Below are 19,611 nucleotides of genomic sequence, written 5' to 3'. Positions count from 1 at the left end.
ATCCTTTTGCCTTAGATTTAGTTGTTGTGTTTTTGCTCTTAAAGTTTCTTACTGTAGAGTTGTGTTGGAGAAACAGAGGCTGTTCTAATTTAAATGTCTTATATGATTACTGTGTGTGCTTTTTAAGGACTCCCCAGTGATGCCTTTTAGAGCTCTGGGTCTTCAGAGTCCACGATTTGAAAACTGCTGACTTAATAATTTAATTTAGCTTTATGGAGGAAACATAATAGTTATTTTGCTCTGACAGCATGAGTTCTGAATGTTTCCACTCCCTAGAAGTTGATAAGGCAACTCTTCACTAGATTTCTTAAAACTCAGCAAGGAGAATCTCTCTTAGTGGTGGTTAAATGAAATGCAGTTAGAAAATCTGACAGAAGAAGGTAAAATATTTGACATCCTCTACATGCTCATATATAATGCTCTCCACACATGTGGATTCCATTTCTCCACCCAATTCCATATTAACTGTACAGAGTACTGAGTAGAGTTCTCTTTGCTATACAGTAGGTCCTTAGTAAAAATACTTGATGTTTTAAGTTGCCAAGGCTGTGAGTGGCTGGAAGGCTCTCACACTGCTTTTGGTTTGTCTCTTATGTTTTTCCCCTTAGAATGTAAATTGCTCAAGTACAGCTACCTTTTTTCCTTTGAGACTCCTTTTCAATCAGCATAAAGAAATTATTATTGACCTTTAGGACAATGGTATCAGGCTGGAAATGGTGGTAGCCTAACTACAGACAAAAATATTGCTGCCTAGATACAGCAGCTCAATCAAAAAGTTGCATGCACATATTCTTGCTTTGAGTAGGGCCTACTGTACGCCTCATTTCACTAGTTTTGTTTTCCTTTTTGGAGGGTTGCTTTTAATGCCTTTGTCTTTTAGTTATGCAGCTTTGTAGCTACAGTCAGTCTTCTCCACCCTTGCCCCAGGCCTACCAGAATAAGGGTAGTTGATTTATGCATAAAAAGTCTGATAGTACATAGAAGGTCATTCATCGAAAACTAAGGGGGCTGTTTAAACAGTGGTGGTCATGCAAATTAGTGTGATTGCTGGCCCAGGTCCTGAGAGAAATTAGGTTGAGCTGAATGGAAACCAAGCTATGAGAAGGTTTGATTTTAAATAAGGTTTGAGAGCATACGTTTCTACTCTGGTACCAGATTTTTTCATGTCACTATCGTGAATTGCTACCAGTTGCATGAAATTAATAAATGTGTATAATAGGGCTATGGAGATTGGCTGGGGGGTGAGTCTGTGGTAACAGCATTGTTGGTAGGGAGATAGATGTTTTTAATTTATCTTCACTGTTTTGTTAGACAACATGAATTATTTTGAGATATAACATTTTTTTTTAATAATTCTCCCACACCTGCCTCCCCCACCCCGTAAGGAAGCCTGACACTAAGAGAAGGAACAATAGATTCCTCTGACTCTGACTCTCTGTGCTAGTCTGACTAGAGTTTTGTTTTTTTAATTGAAAGATATTTGACATATAACATTGTATAAGTTTAAGGTGTACAATATGTTGATTTGATACACATAATATGATTATAGATTGTAATATGATTGTCATTGCAGCATCAGTTGGCACCTCTATCAGGTCACACAATTATTATTTCTTTTTCTGTGGTGGGAATAATTAAGATCTAGTCTCTTAGCAAATTTGATGATTATAATACAATATTGCTGTCTATGTTCACTACACTGTACGTTAGATCTCCGGGACTTATTTATCTATTGGTTGCAAGTTTTTTGTTTTTGTTTTTGTTTTTTGCAGTACGCGGGCCTCTTACTGTTGTGGCCTCTCCCGTTGCGGAGCACGGGGTCCGGATGTGCAGGCTCAGCGGCCATGGCTCACGGGCCCAGCCGCTCCGCGGCATGTGGGATCTTCCCGGACCAGGGCACGAACCCGCGTCCCCTGCAGGCGGACTATCAACCACTGCGCCACCAGGGAAGCCCTGGTTGCAAGTTTTGACCAGAGTTATTTTTAAAGGTGCTGTGGATAGTTTCCCTTCAAACTGGTCTTTCTCTGTCTTTGGCTATTCTGCTCCACCTCTTCCAACAATGGACAACTTGGGCAACTGATAGGGCGAAGCTCGAGAAGTTCTGGACTTGTGCAGTGAATAACAGGAAGTGGTGCAACATACCTTTGGCTAATCCCTCTGAAGTCCCACCGCCCCCCTCCATTAATTTCCTTGTGCTATTTCTAGTTGGCAGCCACTGCTCAGCATCTCAAAGAGATGGTAACAGGATTTAGTGGGACTTCTCTAAATCCCAGAGTCATGGTGTCATTAAACTCTCATGATTCTATTTCCACTTATATTTATCCTTTATTCTCATAAATAATATCAAGACACTCTCTATGTTGAATCAGCTATGGAGGCTATTAAAAAAAATAAACACAAAGCTCTCACTGGATGCATGACGCCCTTCCTTAGGTTGGCTTTTACATTCTGAAACATACATGGATAGGTGCATATGATGTAAATGTACAGTAAAAAATAATAAAATGAACAGCAATGTACCCTCCACCCAGTTTGAGAAATAGAACATAACAATACCTCTGAATTTCCCTATGTCGTGGGTCCCTTCCTAATCCTATCACCTCTTGCCTTTCAGAGGTAACCACTATCCTGAATACTGTTTTATTAATTCCCTTGCTTTTCTTTTATTTATTTATTTATTTATTTATTTTATTTTATTTTTTTTTTTTGCGGTACGCGGGCCTCTCACTGTTGTGGCCTCTCCCGTTGCGGAGCACAGGCTCCGGACGCGCAGGCTCAGCGGCCATGGCTCATGGGCCTAGCTGCTCCGCGGCATGTGGGATCTTCCCGGACTGGGGCACGAACCCGTGTCCCCCGCATCGGCAGGCGGGCTCTCAACCACTGTACCACCAGGGAAGCCCTCCCTTGCTTTTCTTTATGGTTATAGCACATGTATGTATCCTTAAATAATAAATCACTTAATTTCATGAGCTTCTGAACTTCATATAAACTGCATCACATCTACGTGTATGCTTCTGTGACCTGCCCTTTTTTGCTCAACATTATGGCTTTGAGATTAACCTGTGTTGTTGTCTAAAGCTGTGTTTTGTTTATTTTTATTGTTGTATTTAATCTATTGTTTGATCTCAATTTTTATATCTATTCTCTTACTGATGGATATGTGGGTTGTTAAATTGTATACACTAAGATTATACATTATACCTTACATTAAGATATTAAATAGAAAATTTCTAAACAAAATATTTTCAAATTGTTTAATCAGATTTCCTTTTTGTCTGAAATGGCTATATGCAATTCAACTGAACTTTTCTCTAATTCGTAAACTGCTCAGGCATTATCATAGCAGTCACTTTGAAAAGATACTAGTGATATGCCGCTAAAAGGGCACATCGGCCACAGACAGACAGAAATATATTCTGTAGTGGGTTGAATAAGTGTTCCCCCTGAAAGTCCATGCCCACCAGGAACATCATTATGTGAACTTATTTGGAACTAGGGTCTTTGCAGATGCAACTAATTAAGATGAGGTCATACTGGATTAGGGTGGGCAGTAAATCCAATGACTGGTGTCCTGACAAGAAGAGAGGACACAGAGAGACACAGATGCACGGAGAAGAAGGCCATATGACTATAGAGGCAGAGATTAGAATAATATAGTTACAAGCCAAAGTATGCTAAGGATTGCTGGGAGCCACCAGAAACCAGGAAGAGGCAAGGAAGGAGTCTTTCCTAGAGGCTTCAGAGGGAACATGGCCCTGCCAACTGATTTCAGACTTCTAGCCTCCAGGACTGTGAGAGAGTAAGTTTCTGTTGTTTTCAGCCACTCAGTTTGTGATCATGTGTCATGGCTGCCCTGGGAAACTAAAACACCCTCTATGAGTAAAGATGGATGAGGTGCACCTCATGGAGCTTTGTATTCTAGAAGACCCTGCCTAGTTTCCCAGCTTCAAAACTCTCAAGTAGCTGTGTCTTGGTTTGCATGTGGGGCTCCTTGGGAACCAGGATCATGACCTCCTACAACAGTTCCACAAGCTGAACTGCTGTCCACAATGGTCCATCTGCAGTTGGCTGACGGAGTTGATGTCAGGTTGTAGAGCTCCTGTTGGGCTGTACTCAGTGAGTTCAGGCAGTGGTGAGGGGCAGCTGACATTATAGGGCTTGTCCTCTGGAAGGACTGTAGGCCCACCCACTCACTGTGCCTGAGCAGTCCTCCTCAGTCCTGGAAGAGGCCGTATCTGGATGGAGGTGATTAGCCTAGTAGAAGCTCTGGCTGCCCCAAGTCCAGCTGATCACCCCAAGGGTTGACAGGATTTTCACACTGGCTGGGAAGCTCAGCTCTCAGCCAGAAAGCCTCAGCAAGTACCTGTAGGGCAAAAGTTGCCTCCAGTGTTTAAACAAGCACTGTTGGCTCTGTTGGCTCTTATTTTCTTATTTATGGCCTCTGAAGGAATCCTTTACTTCTCAACAGCTTTGCTATAGATCTTAAACATTTTAAATGTTTTATTTAGCATATTAACTTGTGCTGTACTAGAAGGTTTTCTTTGGACATTTAGCCTATCATTTGAGCCTAGCCACCGAGGGCTAGAATTTAGCTGTCCCTTGCAAAATGGCATTAGTGGTTAACCAAGAATCATATTCTACTGAAGAAATATAGGTATTGTAATCTGTTAGCTGTCCATGTTCATTCTTTAATTCAATAATCATCTATATAGGTAAGCCAGTGTACTAGATACCGTTAGGAATCCAAAGACAACAGAATCAACTTAAGCCTAGCAGACTATCTATAAATCAGATAAGTATCTGGTAATTTTGTTTACAGTTTACCCATGACATAATTCTGTGTATTAATTTATTTAATTACAAATTTCAAAAAAATAAAAAGAATTTCCTTCCATTGTTGTTAAAGGAGAAACATCTAGATATGGCTATAGATTTGACTGATCATAATGTCTAAATTTGGGATTACTTATGAATTAATTTGCCAGTTACAAAGATATCTGTAACAGGGAATGCCCCTACTTTATTTTTATTTTTTATTGTTTTGAAAAGTTAAAAATTCCTTAATTTTTTATTCCTGGTACCACTACCACAATTTACAGGGCAATATACCTGATATAATGAAAAGAAAAAGACAAAGCTACAACAGATAAAAGACCTCAGGAATGTACATCTAATTGACACTACATTGCATTAATCAATAGCTGCACTTTTTGCAAACTGTGGCTATGACAGTCCTGAACAAGAAGGGTTTCCTGTTAAGCTGCAGTACCTTTTCTAACTATGGATCATGGTTCCTTCTGTGGTAGATTTTTACAGTTGCTCTAATGCTTTTGGGACGACTGTCTCAAAGTAACCTGCAGCTTTCTTGACAACTCCTTGCTCTCTCTCCTGCTAAGAACTGTAGCCCTTTTCTTCTGAGTTTTTAGAACCTTCTGCTACCATCCACCACTTCCACCACCGGATACATAACCACCACCAAAGGGACTGCCCAAGCTTCTTCCACCAAAACTGGCCCCCTTTATGGGTCCATAATTTGATTGCTGTTGTCCACTATAATTTCTAAAATCATTATAGTTCCCAACACCACCATAGTTACCTCCAAAATTTCCCCCTTCATTGTAACCATCATATCCTCCACCACTGCCTCCATATCCACCACCTTGGTTTCCATATCCAGGTCTACCACCACCAGCCTTCTCTTGCACCAAAGTTTCCACCACGGCCAAAGTTACCTCCACCACGGCCAAAGTTACCTCCACCACCTCCAAAGTTTCCTCCACCACCCGTAAAGTTGCCAGATCCACCTCCACGACCTCTTTGTGATCCAGCAGACTGCATTTCTTGTTTAGAAAGGGGCCTTTTTCACTTTACAATGATCCCCATTAATAGTGCGGTATTTCTGAACAACAATTTTATCAACTGTATCATGATCATCAAAAGTTACAAAAGCAAATCTTCTCTTTTTTCCACTCTGCCCGTCTTCCATAACTTCTATGGTTTCAATCTTGCCATACTTTTCAAAGTAGTCTCTCAAATTATATTCTTCTGTATCTTTTTTTTTTAAACATCTTTATTGGAGTATAATTGCTTTACAATGTTGTGTTAGTTTCTGAGGTATAACAAAGTGAATCAGCTATACGTATACATATATCCCCATATCTCCTCCCTCTTGCGTCTCCCTCCCACCCTCCCTATCCCACGCCTCTAGGTGGTCACAAAGCACCGAGCTGATCTCCCTGTGCTATGCGGCTGCTTCCCTGTATCTTCTTTAATACCACCAACAAAAATTTTCTTCACTGTTAGATGGGCATCAACCTTGTGTGGCTGAGCACACATTGCTGCATCCACCTCTTCAACACCAGAGTTAGTCACAAAACCAAAGCCCCTGGAACGTTTTGTTTGGGGGGGTCTCTCATCACCACATAATCTGTAAGTGTGCCCCATTTCTCAAAATGTTCTCTTAAGCTATCATCTGTAGTTTCAAAGCTCCGACCACCAATAAACAGTTTTCTCAACTATTCTGGTTCCTTTGGATCATGGCCTTGCATTTTGAGACTGGACTCACCTCTTCCAAATTGAGCTCAATATCGCCTCTACTTTAAGTGTAGTCAAGTAACTTAATTTCATGTAGGCAGCTTCCTTTTCTGCTTGGAGGGAATGTAGGTGTTGGCTCTTGTATTCTTTTTGAATGTTATTTCAAAAGCTATTTCTGTGTGCCATCTGGTACACCATTATTCAGTTTCTTTAACAATAAATAGCAAAGTTGTCACTAACCTACAGAAATGAGGGCTATTGCAACTCTGCTTTCCTGAACTTGAGGCACCAACTTGATTAGAGAAGGGAAACTAAAGACTCCACTTCTCTCCCCTATCCCTCATCACAGCTGATCAAAGTCCTTTCTCCTATACAATCTACCAATGGGGGAGGGGTGCTGGTTTGCATGAAATTGTACAGTGAGTAATTGAGAGGTCAGTCTCTGAAATTCAAGTCCTGGCTTTGAAACATCCTAGTTGTGTTACTGTGGTAGGCTCTAACTTCAAGCCTGGGTTTTCCTCATGTATAAAACTGGGTGCAGTAGCATGTTTTTCAGGATTAGAGTGAATATTAAATAGGATAATGTATGAAAAGTGATTACATATATTATCTGGCATTTGTTCAGTGTTAAATAAATGTTGATATGAAGCTATGACACATGTGGTCCAGTCTTACAGCAGTATAGCAGTCAAAGCCTGGAAGTTGAAAAAAATCTAATATACTCAGTCTCCTTACTTATACTTAACCAACCCTCTGAATAGGACACAGAGCCTTTAGCAACACTTCTTAAACCCTCTTTGCTTTCACACCTACTCAGTCAGTTATTTGACTCACCTTAAACTGCTGCCCCATAGACAAAGAGTCTCTCCTCCTTTCAGTCCTCCCTCTTCTCCCAATTTTGAATCACCTAATAGCAAGGAAAGACACTTCTCTGGGGAGATCTGAAGAAGAAAATGAGTGGGCAAAATCAAAATTCTCTTAGTGGTTGTTAACCACTGTTTGCTTGATGGTGATAAAATGGCCAACATACCAATATACAAAAACTGCTTTCTCCCATCACGTTTTATCAATTCTGATGTCCTTTTAAAAATTATCATTCATTCACACATGATTGTAGGGTTCTGCTGCCAGACAACTGTATCACTGACCAATCAGATTCAAAGGACTCGTAGTTTTGATGGTCAGGAGAGCAGGTAATTTTGGAGCAAGATGCTCCAAACACTGAGTGATAATAAGAAAACCATAATACCATTTAAAGTATGATGTACATTTGTATTACACTTTACAATTTTATGAGTGTTTTCACATAAGTTATTTAATCTGATTCCCCACAAAAATCTTGTGAGGTTGGCAGACTGAGGATAATTGTCTCCTTTTTAATAAATGCAGAGACTGTAACATAGGAGACTGACATGGGAGGTGCTGCAGTGAGTGGCTTCAGACAGTCAGAGAGTCAGACGAGAGCCCTGGTCACCCAGGAGGGAGGCCGATGAGGGGCACAGGAAGGGAGAGCCCCTCTTAGCCCTGCCATGGACCCTGAGGAGCAGAGCATCCCATTTGGTACTGATGCCTTAGCTTGTTGATTCTTGCCGTATATCCTTCCAGGCATTTTGTGGTTATCTTATGATGTTGGCACCATAATGGAATTTTATCTGCAAAACATGTTAGCCTAAGAGAAAATTCTATTAACACTTGCCTTTCCTTTCTTCTACTCTGATATATATTTAAAAAAAGAGTTAAAGAAAAAATGTGTTTTTTTTTAAGAAACAGGAAAGATTTTCTTAGGTTGATTTTCAATAACTAAGGATTGTTAAACATGTCTGTTGTGGTTTTTAGAGCACAAGGTACCACAGTCAAGTAAGACCTTTTATCCCCCAGTAGAGAGAAATGGTACATTTTATTCAATACATTAAATTATGTAGACATTAGCCACAACATGTTGATTCAGCTTCACAGGAAATGAAAATCAATACCATCTGTGTGGATAGCGGCTCTACATTACCACAGCACACACTGTAATGTGTTCATTGCGTCTCAGCTCCGAAACCTCACTTCATTTAGAATGACATTATTGTAAGATTTTTAAGTCACTTTAATATGCATATAAAAATCCAAATCAAGAAGTCAACAGATTTTGAATCCAGATTTTAGAAGCAATATTCTCCAGCTGCTTTGAATTTGCCTAGCATTTGATAAATTTTGAAACTGTCATGAGATACAGGTCTTCAAAGGCTGTAAGATATGGCCCAAGTGCCTAGCATCAAGCCCAGTACACAGCAGGTGCTCAAAAAATGTTTCTTGAATTAATGAATCAGCACAAGACGCACTATCAATTTCATAACATATTCTTGGGGGATTTCCCTGATGGGGAAGAATCTGCAGTGGTTAAGAATCTGCCTGCCAATGCAGGGGACACAGGTTTGATCCCTGGTCCAGGAAGATCCCATGTGCCACGGAGCAACTCAGCCCATGCGCCACAACTACTGAAGCCCGTGCGCCTAGAGCCTGTGCTCTGCAACAAGAGAAGCCAGCGCAGTGAGAAGCCCGTGCACTGCAATGAAGAGTAGCCCTAGCTTGCTGCAATTAGAGAAAGCCCGTGTGTAGTAACGAAGACCCAACGCAGCCAAAAAATAAATAAATAACATATTCTTGGGAAAAAAGAAACCTTAAAGTAAATGTACCCATTGACTGCAAGATGTACAATGATTTAATTTAAAATATATATATATATATATTTATTTATTTGGTTGTCCCGGGTCTTAGTTGTGGCAGGTGGGCTCCTTACTTGCGGTTCCAGGGCTCTTTAGTTGTGGCTCGCCAGCTCCTTAGTTGTGGCATGTGAACTCTTAGTTGCGGCATGCGTGTGGAATCTAGTTCCCTGACCAGGGATCAAACCCAGGCCCCCTGCATTGGGAGCAGGGAGTCTTATCCACTGCATCACCAGGGATGATTTTTAAAATGTGAAAAAAACTGTGATTAAGAATCTAGGGAGGGACTTCCCTGGTGGTCCAGTGGTAAAGAATCCGCCTTCCAATGCAGGGGACACGGGTTCGCTCCCTGGTCGGGGAACTAAGATCCCACATGCCGCAGGGCCACTAAGCCCACGCGACACAACTACTGAGCCTGCACGCCTCAACTAGAGACACTGCGTGATGCAAACTACAGAGCCCACACACTCTGGAGCCCACATGCCACAACTAAAGAGAGAAAACCCGCATGCCACAAGTAGAGAGAAGCCCGTGCGCTGCAACGAAAGACCCAGCATGCTGCAACAAATATCCTGTGTGCCACAACTAAGACGCACGCAGCCAAAACTAGTAAAATAAATAAATAATAAAATAAATAAATATTAAATGTATGTTTTAAAAAAAAGAATCTAGGGAAAGCAGTAGTTGTTCTAGGAGAGGCAAGTATAAATGCATTGGAAGTCTGAAGGACAAAGAGTTTAATTTCAGACAGAGGAATCAGATAATTTTTTTACTATAATTATCTGGATGCACTGTTAGGATGGGCCCTTTTTTGAGAGCTCCAGAATTCCTGAATAGGAGTGGCTTGGAGGAAACAATCTGGTTGGGAAGAGGATGACTGAGCAGCTAAGGGACTTGTTCTAAAAATGCATTTGCTTAGCGAGCACGCTGATTTCTTTAGATTGTATGTTTATTATCTGGAGGGCCTGGATTGGACTGGAGGTGAGGAGGGGTTGATGGTGAGTATGTAGAATTTTAAAATTTTCCATTTTAGGCATATAGGAATTTATGTCTAGATCTGTATCTTTATCTGTCTACTCTCTGTCTACTTGCCTATCTCTCTTTTGCTTTCTTTTAGTGAAAGCAATAGACTCAAGTTATCTGTCTTTATTGAAAATAATCAATGTTTATATTTATTCTATACTATTATACTTCATCATCCTCTTTCATATTCAGGGAATTTCCTGAGTGAGCAACTTTGTCTTCTCCATCTCCATACCCACAGCATTAGTTAGCACAGAGCCTGGCTTTCAGTAGGTGTGAAATAAAGTTATTTATTGAAAGGAATGCCCTTGAAAAGCATAGATGGTATGGTTAATTCTTTTCAGCATGATCACATATCAGGTCATCTTTCATTTTGTAGACAGAATGATGAAGCAAGATTAGAGGCCCAACTTAGAGTCATAAATAAAAGTCAGAAGAAAACCTGAGCTAGAATCCAGAGGATTCAAGTCCCAGTAGTGTATTTTGCATCATATTCTTCAAGTTCCAGCAAAAATCACATGGATGTTCCTTGCATATGAATATGTTCTTTGTGGGAATTGGGACCATTTTATTATTATGTCAAACCTTTAAAAGTCAGACATGCACTTTAAATTGATTTTTGGGGGGTAGATTTTGACCTCTCTTGTTACTACTGTCACTTGCATGTGCAAGACAACTGATGGGAGAGGATGTGTACTTGCCTCCATGTAATTACATGCTACGGAGCCTCATCATTTCTGGTTCTTTAATCCAAATTTCTTAATCAACTCCTTTCAAATTGGATCTTTAGTACAGCTATTCTAATTCTACAGCTTCAAAACAAAGTCATTTTTAAGCTATTTGAACTTAAAATATTTGGAAAAAAAATCTGAACGATTTCTGAAAGCACAAAGCAGGTATTTTCTTCAAACTCAAGTAACTGAAATAACTGAAGAGATTTAGTTCAAATTGCAAATAAATTCACCTTTGGATTGAGATGAAGCAAGAGAAATATCAGACCCAAAGGTCAAAAGGAACATTTTGGAGTAAGTTATAAACAGAAAATAGGGATTTAGAATGGAAAAGATGAACTCAACAATAAGATGGGGTCATGGCACCTTGGTAAGTATTTTTTATTATTTTTTAAAACTCACTGTGCTAACCCAGGACTTTATTTTCACTGACTCTAATTGAGAATATTTTAGTGATTTTGTGTGTGTGTGTGTGTGTGTGTGTGTGTGTGTGTTTAAAGGACCAGGGAATGACACTCTGTACTTTGTTATGTCTTGGTTCAGAGAAATTTAAAGCATATAGAAATCTTGGGCTAGATCTCTTCTCCATTCCCTGACTCTCCCTAGAACACTTATGCCAAAAATTACCATTCTCTGTGGTATCAGATTCTCAGGGAGAAGTAACTGTTTAGAGAAATTCATTTTCCAAATGCCCAAATTTCACAAGATTCAAATAGTGCTGATGTAAATAAATAAAAATTGTAAACTTGAAAAGTGGATAAGGTGATTAGATGTGTCTGTCGATAGGTAATTAGCACAAGCACATTTGTGATTTATTGGAAAGTTCAAGGGCAACTGGAATGACTTCTGTTATTCTGCAGTTGCATGTTGGAGTTAAATCCTGTGTTTTCTGGAGCTGCAAAAGTCTGTAGTATGATATTCATCATCATTTTAAATGTGTTTATTGAGTGGGAGGTCTCTAATTAGGAATCTGCTCTCATTCCAGTTGATGCTGGGTTAAAATTTACATTTTCACCAGCTACTTAAAAAGAGTTACGGGCTTCCCTGGTGGCGCAGTGGTTGAGAGTCCACCTGCCGATGCAGGGGACACGGGTTCGTGCCCGGGTCTGGGAAGATTCCACATGCCGCGGAGCGGCTGGTCCTGTGAGCCATGGCCACTGGGCCTGCGCGTCCGGAGCCTGTGCTCCACAACGGGAGAGGCCCCAACAGTGAGAGGCCCGCATACCGCAAAAAAAAAAAAAAAAAAAAAAAAAAAAGAATAAAAAAAAAAGAGTTCCTAATCCAGCAACTCCACTCCTGGCTATTTATCCAAAAAACAAAACAAAAACATTAATTCAAAAAGATATATGCACTTCTGTGCAGTATTATTTACAATAGCCAAGATATGGAAGAAACCTAAGTGCTCATCAATAGATGAATGGGTAAAGACGATGTGGTATACATAGATACACACACACACACACACACACACACACACACACACACACACACGTACATAAAATGGAATATTACCCAGCCATAGAAAGAAAAGAGATATTGCCATTTGTGACACAGTGGATGGACCTAGAGGGAATTATGTGAAGTGAGATAAGTCAGACAGAGAAAGAAAAATACTGTATGATTTCACTTATATGTGGAATCTAAAAGACAAAACAAATGAACAAATATAACCAAACAGAAACAGAGTCATAGATACAGAGAACAAACAGGTAGTTGCCAGAGGGAGGGGAGTAGGAAGAGGAGAGAAATAGGTGAGGGAGACTAAGAGGTACAAACTTCCAGTTACAAAATAAATGAGTCATAGGTATGAAGTATATATTGTGGGAAATACAGTTAACAGTTATGTAGTATATTTGTATAGTGACAGATGGTAACTAGACTTATAATGGTGATCATTTTGAAATGTATAGGAATACTGAATCACTATGCTGTGTACCAGGAACTAACAATGTGTTGTAGCTCAAGTATGCCTCAAAAACAAACAAACTCACAGAAAAAGAGATCAGATTTGTGGTTACCAGAGGGGGGTTGGGGGGAGAGGTAACTGGATGAAGGTAGTCAAAAGGTACAAACTTCCAGTTGTAAGATAAATAAGTACTAGGGATATAATGTACAACATGATAAATATAATTAATACTGCTGCGTGTTATTTATGAAAGCTGTAAAGAGAGTAAATCTTAAGAGTTCTCATCACAAGGAAAAAATTTTCTATTTCTTTAATTTTGTATCTATATGAAGTGATGGATTTCATTAAACTAATTGTAGTAATCATTTCATGATGTATGTAAGTCAAATCATTATGCTGTACCTCTTAAACTTATATAGTGTTGTATATTATATCTCAATAAGACTGAAAGAAAAAGAAAAAAGGAAAAAGAAAAAGTTCCTAAAGCCAATCATCAGTGTAAGAAAAGATTTAGGAGAATATCAAAAAATATTTGTTGACTGACTGAACAGAGAGGGTTGGGTCGGAACATATAATAAGTTTACCATTCTTCCAACTCAAAAAGTCTACACCCTATCAGGTTTATACTTTATCCTCAGTGGGAGTGGGGTGGCTCTTCTCACTTTGCAGTGATTTGTCACTCTGCCTAACTAACTGGCCAGTCTCTTGTCCTGATTTTCCCACAATTGCACTGTAGCTTCTAGCAATACCAGGTGTCTCACTTTTCTGCAACCTGTCTCCATGCCTGTACCCTTGCTGTTCTTTCTCTGTCTGAAGTGTCCTACTCATTAATCTCAGCTTTGAGTCAGGACTCAAATGCTACTGCCTGGATAACGGGACATTCTCCTCTCACTCCCAGCATACGCAGGTAAGGTAATCTTCTGATTGTATTTGCTGGCTGGTTTGCATGTCTGATTCCTCAGTAGACTGAAATATTCTTGGGGGCAGGTGCTTTGTGTGTCTGCATTTTTGTAACCCTGAAACCTGGCATAGTGCTTTCACACATGGTATGTGCCCTTGAAATATTTACTGAGTGAATGAATATATTCCTTGGTATAAATCATAAGCATAACTTTATACTGCCCCTATGTCTTATAAGATTTCTCATGTCTATCTCTTTCAGGTATAATTTTCTTTATATAAGTGATGCATGCCTAAAAACATATTTTTAATTTTGTGAATTTAATAAAATTCTAGATCCATGCTGCACTGTCCTATAAAGGAGTTGCTAGCCAAACGTGGCTATTTAAATTTAAATCAGTGAAAATAAAATAAAATAAAATTCAGTTCCTCAGTAGCAGCACCAGCCACATTTTAAGTGTTCAATAGCCACATGTGGCTTGTAGCCATTGTATTAAACAACACAGAGAACATTTCCATCACTGCAAAAAATTGTATTGAACAGTGCTACCTTAGAGAAACTGGTTATCTTTGGTAATGTTTCAAGTTCTTCCGTAAAGTAAATAATCATATTCAAACTAATTACCTTTGAACATCTGAATGCTAATATAGCCAGGTTTTAAAATACCAGTCTTAGATATGTTACATTCTCTGGTACAGACAAACGTTTTACAAATATTTTAAACAGTCTATATTTAAATGTAAAAAGTGTTCAGAAAAATAAAATATTGAGACTAGTGAGTCACATGATGACCTAGGTGCACCATTTTCTTACTTCTCCCTCCTGAGACACCAATAAAACTACAGCAAAAAAATGTTTTAAGTGCTCTCACTCCACAACCTGAAGAGAGTAAGACAAGGATCATCAGTGGACAAGGGGATTCAAGAGGGTTATGAAATATAGAAAGTTGATGAAGCAAATTGGAGAAAGTGGCAGCCTATACTACACCTGGAGGGGTATAAGTCACCACACTTGGAAACATTTGATGCAGAGGAGGTCAGGAATGAGTTGTGCAGCAAAACAGGAAGATTTGTTAAAAGTCTGTCAGTTGGAGAGAACCTACAGCCTGGCACAATAAAGGAAAAATTACCTATATGTGTCTCATTGAGGCATTTTAAAACATCAGGGGTAAAGAGAGTATGGAGAGAGACAGAAAGAGGCACCTACAAAATAACTGCCTGGCAAGAAGCTTCTCATCAGCAGCACTGGGTACTGGAAGATAATGGAGCAAGGCTCTCAAGGTTTTTTAACCATTAGGAAGGAGGATAGAATACATTTTCAGACATGTTCCATACATCTTTTCTTAGGAAGTTACTAGAGGGTATTCTCCACCAAAACCAAAGAGTAATGAGTAAGGCATATGCTCCTTTGGTGGACTGGACTATTGCTTTCTATTGTTCACATCTCCCCTCTCACTGACGTATACATTCATGTCTACATTTCCCTACTCCTTTGATGCTGGGGTTGCCCATATGATTTGCTTTGGCTAGTGGGACACTGGTGGATGCCACATGAGCAGAGGCTTTCAGTATGCTTATTTGGCATGTCTTGGTCTTTCTCTTTCTTCTTCCATCTTCCATGAGAAGAGCGTGCCCCCAAAAAGCTGCTGGTACCACATGAAAGACACATGGAGCAGTCCTGAATTCAACCCACATTCTGAAGCAGAGTGAGAAGAGTAAATGTTTGTTGTTGCCACTGAGATGTCAGGGCTGCATGACAAGCAGCATTATGGTAACACAGCATTTTTGTAGTAATAATTATTAAGAAGCTTTCAGGAACAATTAATCCAATTTGAGAGTACTGACATTCCTCCTCTGGAATGGTAACTGTGCAGCAGACCTGAAAGCAACTGGTCCAGTTGGGAATATGAGGATTAGTGGCTCTGGGAGGGAGATCTTCAAGAAATAAGAAGAATCAACAGAGCAGAAGGTATGATTGAGACCTTGGGAATATAGTTAAGGCAAATGGAAGAGCACAAAAATAGGAAATCCATTCCAACTGAATTGTAGGAGCACAGCAGTCATGATATTGGACTCTTTAGAAAAGGGGTCTTGATCCTATCAGATTATTAGCTCTGTAGTGAACACTATATATATAGATGTAACTAAGTAAGCTCCATTTATAGCTCCCCCCCATGGGTATACACTTATATCCAAACTCCTCAGGTTGTGAACATTAAATGTGTATAGCTTTTTGTATGTCAATCATACCTCAATAAAGTGGTTTAAACAAAACAAAAAAAAAAAAAGAAAAAATGAGAAAAAGAAAAAACAAAGCAGAGGAAAAAAAAGGAAACAAAACAGACAAAAAGCCAAAGAGGGAATAAAACTAACTACGGTAAAATTCCCTCAGGTCATCAAAAACCAACTTCCTGAGCTAGAAGGACCAAAAACCCTAGGCCCAGCCAGGGATTTGTATATGGGATTCCATTAAAATGGCTCTTTATGAGGTAATAGCAAGAAATGAATCTATCAAAGCTAGGGATAAAACACAGAGGTTTTCTCACTTTTTGGTCTCAAGACTCTTTTATTCTTTTTTTAAAAAAAGGGACACCTGAAGCACTTTGTTTTTATGTGGGTTATAGCAATTGGTATTTACTTTACAAGAAATTAAAACCTATAGGATGCTTCAGTGGTCTTTTCATTTCTAGTTTGAAAACCTATTACAATTTTTGGTTTTTAAAGAGCTCATTAAAGTCTACACTTAAAACATTAATTCTTTTGTTCTTAAACTCTAAATGATTGGTCTCAAAGGATGACTTAGCTGGCATCATGATACTATATGAAACTGTTCCATTGTGTAAGACACAATAAGGTATATCATTAAAATCTGTAAAGTTAAGAGGAAGATAGCTTTCAGCATAATTTTATTTCTTATTTACAGTTTTGCCCAGTTTCTTTGCAGTAGATTCCTTTTCCATGAGCCCAGATAGCCTGCTATGTCCATTCCTGTATCTTTATTTTTTTATTTATTTTTTCAATAGGTTTGTGGGGTTTTTTTTTAACATCTTTATTGGAGTATAATAAATATAATATATATTTATATAATAAATATACTCCAATAAATATACTCCAATATAAATATATTGGAGCTTTACAATGATGTGTTAGTTTCTGCTTTATAACAAAGTGAATCAGCTATACATATACATATATCCCCATATCTCCTCCCTCTTGCATCTCCCTCCCACCCTCCCTATCCCACCCCTCTAGGTGGTCACAAAGCACTAAGCTGATCTCCCTGTGCTATGCGGCTGCTTCCCACTAGCTATCTATTTTACATTTGGTGGTATATATAAGTCCATGCCACTCTCTCACTTCATCCCCAGCTTACTAGTCCCCCTCCCCGTGTCCTCAAGTCTATTCTCTACATCTGCGCCTTTATTCCTGTCCTGCCTCTAGGTTCTTCATAACCATTTTTTTATTAGATTCCATATATATGTGTTAGCATATAGTATTTGTTTTTCTTTTTCTAACTTCACATTCCTGTATCTTTAAAGGCAGAGGTTGCAGCTGTGGGGCAAGAAAGCAGCAAGTTGTCTCCTCTTTCTTTTTAAGCCCAACAATTCATCGTGCTTGTGTCTGACTTATTCAGCATGGGTAGGGGAACCTGGGTGCTGGGCATGGCTCCAGTACCTCAGAGGAGGGAACTGAGAAGTCCCTTTATTTATTCCTTCACTAATGCTCTTCCTTTCTTCATGTAGATATGAGTTTCTGACCTAATCTTTTTCCTTCTCTCTGAAGAATATTTTTTAACATTTCGTGCCAGGCAGATCTATGGATGACAAATTCCTTCAATTTTTGCCTGTGAAAATCTTTATTTTTCCTTTACTTTTGAAGGATAATTTTACTGGATACAGAATTCTAGGTTGGTGGTTTTGTTCTTTTCTGCATGCATGGTTTCTGAAGGAAGGTCTGATGTCATTCTTATCCTTGTTCCTTTATAGATAAGGTTCCTCCCCCCACCTCTCTGGCTTCCTTCAAGATTTTCTCTTTGTCTTTGATTTTATAGAGTTTTAGGTATTTTCATAAATAGTGTTCTCTGAGCTTCCTGGATGTATGGTTTTCTTTCTGTCATTATACTGCTCTTTATTATGAAACTTTTTATCAGATTTAAGTTTTTAAAACATAACATGTAAAACTAATTTATTTTATTTTATTTTATTTTATTTATTTATTTATTTATTTATTTATTTTTGTGGTATGCGGGCCTCCCTCTGTTGTGGCCTCTCCCGTCGCGGAGCACAGGCTCCGGACGCGCAGGCCCAGCGGCCATAGGCTCACGGGCCCAGCCGCTCCGCGGCATGTGGGATCCTCCCAGACCGGGGCGCGAACCCGGTTCCCCTGCATCGGCAGGCGGACGCGCAACCACTGCGCCACCAGGGAAGCCCAAAACTAATTTATTTTAAAAATAACTACAGCATTTTCCAACTGAATAATGCTCTATAACATCTTTTCATATTTAACATTCTTTTTCAATCATTTTAATGATCCCCTTCACATAAATATCTATAAAAACACCTCATTCACTTTATTGTTTCTTAAGAGTCCAAACCCTCACAGTAGTTAAATCTGAGTCAGTCACTTTCCATTATTTTGCAATAGCCAAAAAAAACAAAAACAAAAACCCCCTAGGCTGAAACTTGACTTAAACTTATTTTAGCTGCAAAAGAGCAAAATAAAAATTTCCTTTTTTGTATTGGCAAAATTTAAAAATATCATACAATCAAGTTATCCTTATAGTTTTAAAAACAGGATTGTTTTTAATGTTGCAGTAGTTGGATGTTGAGTAGCCCATGGGAACAGGTATCAGGGTAGCGGGGGAGGTGGGCTCTTATTCAGGTCTGTTCAAAGGGGAGTATCCTCTTGAGCCTTGGTTATCCATCTGTAAAATATGCATAATGCCTGCTCTGACTCTTCACAAAGAAAGAAAAGAAAAATTCCTGATTTTTGGAGCTGTAATAGCCCTGAGAGATCATTTTGTCAATTTTGATGAGAAGACAGAGGCAAAAGTGGATTGAAAACTTGCTCAAGGGCAAATGTCAAGGGAACACATAGAATCACTGTATTTACATTTGGCATTGACAGTGCAAAGCTAATGTTTTTATTTTTATAACCCCAGTGCATCCTGTGTAAACTCATTATAACAGTATGAGCCTTATGGGCCACTTACATTACAATAACATATTTCTCGGACTGAAATCTGCTGGTATGGAAAATGTCTGCTTTTTAAATGGGATCAATCTCCATCTCCATAAGCTGTCCAATAACTGCATTATCAGTTCCTACATCTTGTCTTTTCTGATAGTTACCAAAATCTTTGGGTATATTTTTCATAATATTTATAAGCTGAGTCAGGGTCTGTGAGTTGAAAGCTAAGGTAGGAGTTAGCAAGATGGATGAGATGGGTACTCTGGACATAACAACCCCGATGGTTGAAGGCACTGAGATGGGAAAGAAGAGTGTGTTCACTACATTACAAGTAATTTGCTTCTGGACTCATCCTCTTCTGTTAAAGCCATTCATCTGTGCTCTCCTTCCTAGAGGCACAAGGAAGAATTTGGTGGGTGGGTGGGTGCGGGCATCCTCGATTTCTTACCCTTCTCACACTTAACAGAAGTCCTACTGATTCTGTTAAAGATTCTGGAATGTGCCCCCTTGTGTTGTTGATTTTACCACAGTCTTAGTTCAGGTCAACACTTTTGCTTAAATAACTAGTTACTAGATTACAATTAGCCTCTTAACTAGCTCACTGTCCTCACCCAATTGA

General features: G+C 39.2%; 1 pseudogene; it reads right to left on the bottom strand.

Moving 5' to 3' along the window:
• Positions 1–5,435: 5,435 nt before the first annotated feature.
• Positions 5,436–6,548, bottom strand: LOC112065834 (heterogeneous nuclear ribonucleoprotein A3-like; annotated as a pseudogene).
• Between the last annotated feature and the right edge of the window lie 13,063 nt (positions 6,549–19,611).

The sequence above is a fragment of the Physeter macrocephalus genome, chromosome 5 (assembly GCF_002837175.3).
Source record: "Physeter macrocephalus isolate SW-GA chromosome 5, ASM283717v5, whole genome shotgun sequence".
NCBI lineage: Eukaryota > Metazoa > Chordata > Mammalia > Artiodactyla > Physeteridae > Physeter > Physeter macrocephalus.
Note: the sequence above shows the minus strand (reverse complement) of the source record. Positions and strands in the feature narration are given on the sequence as shown.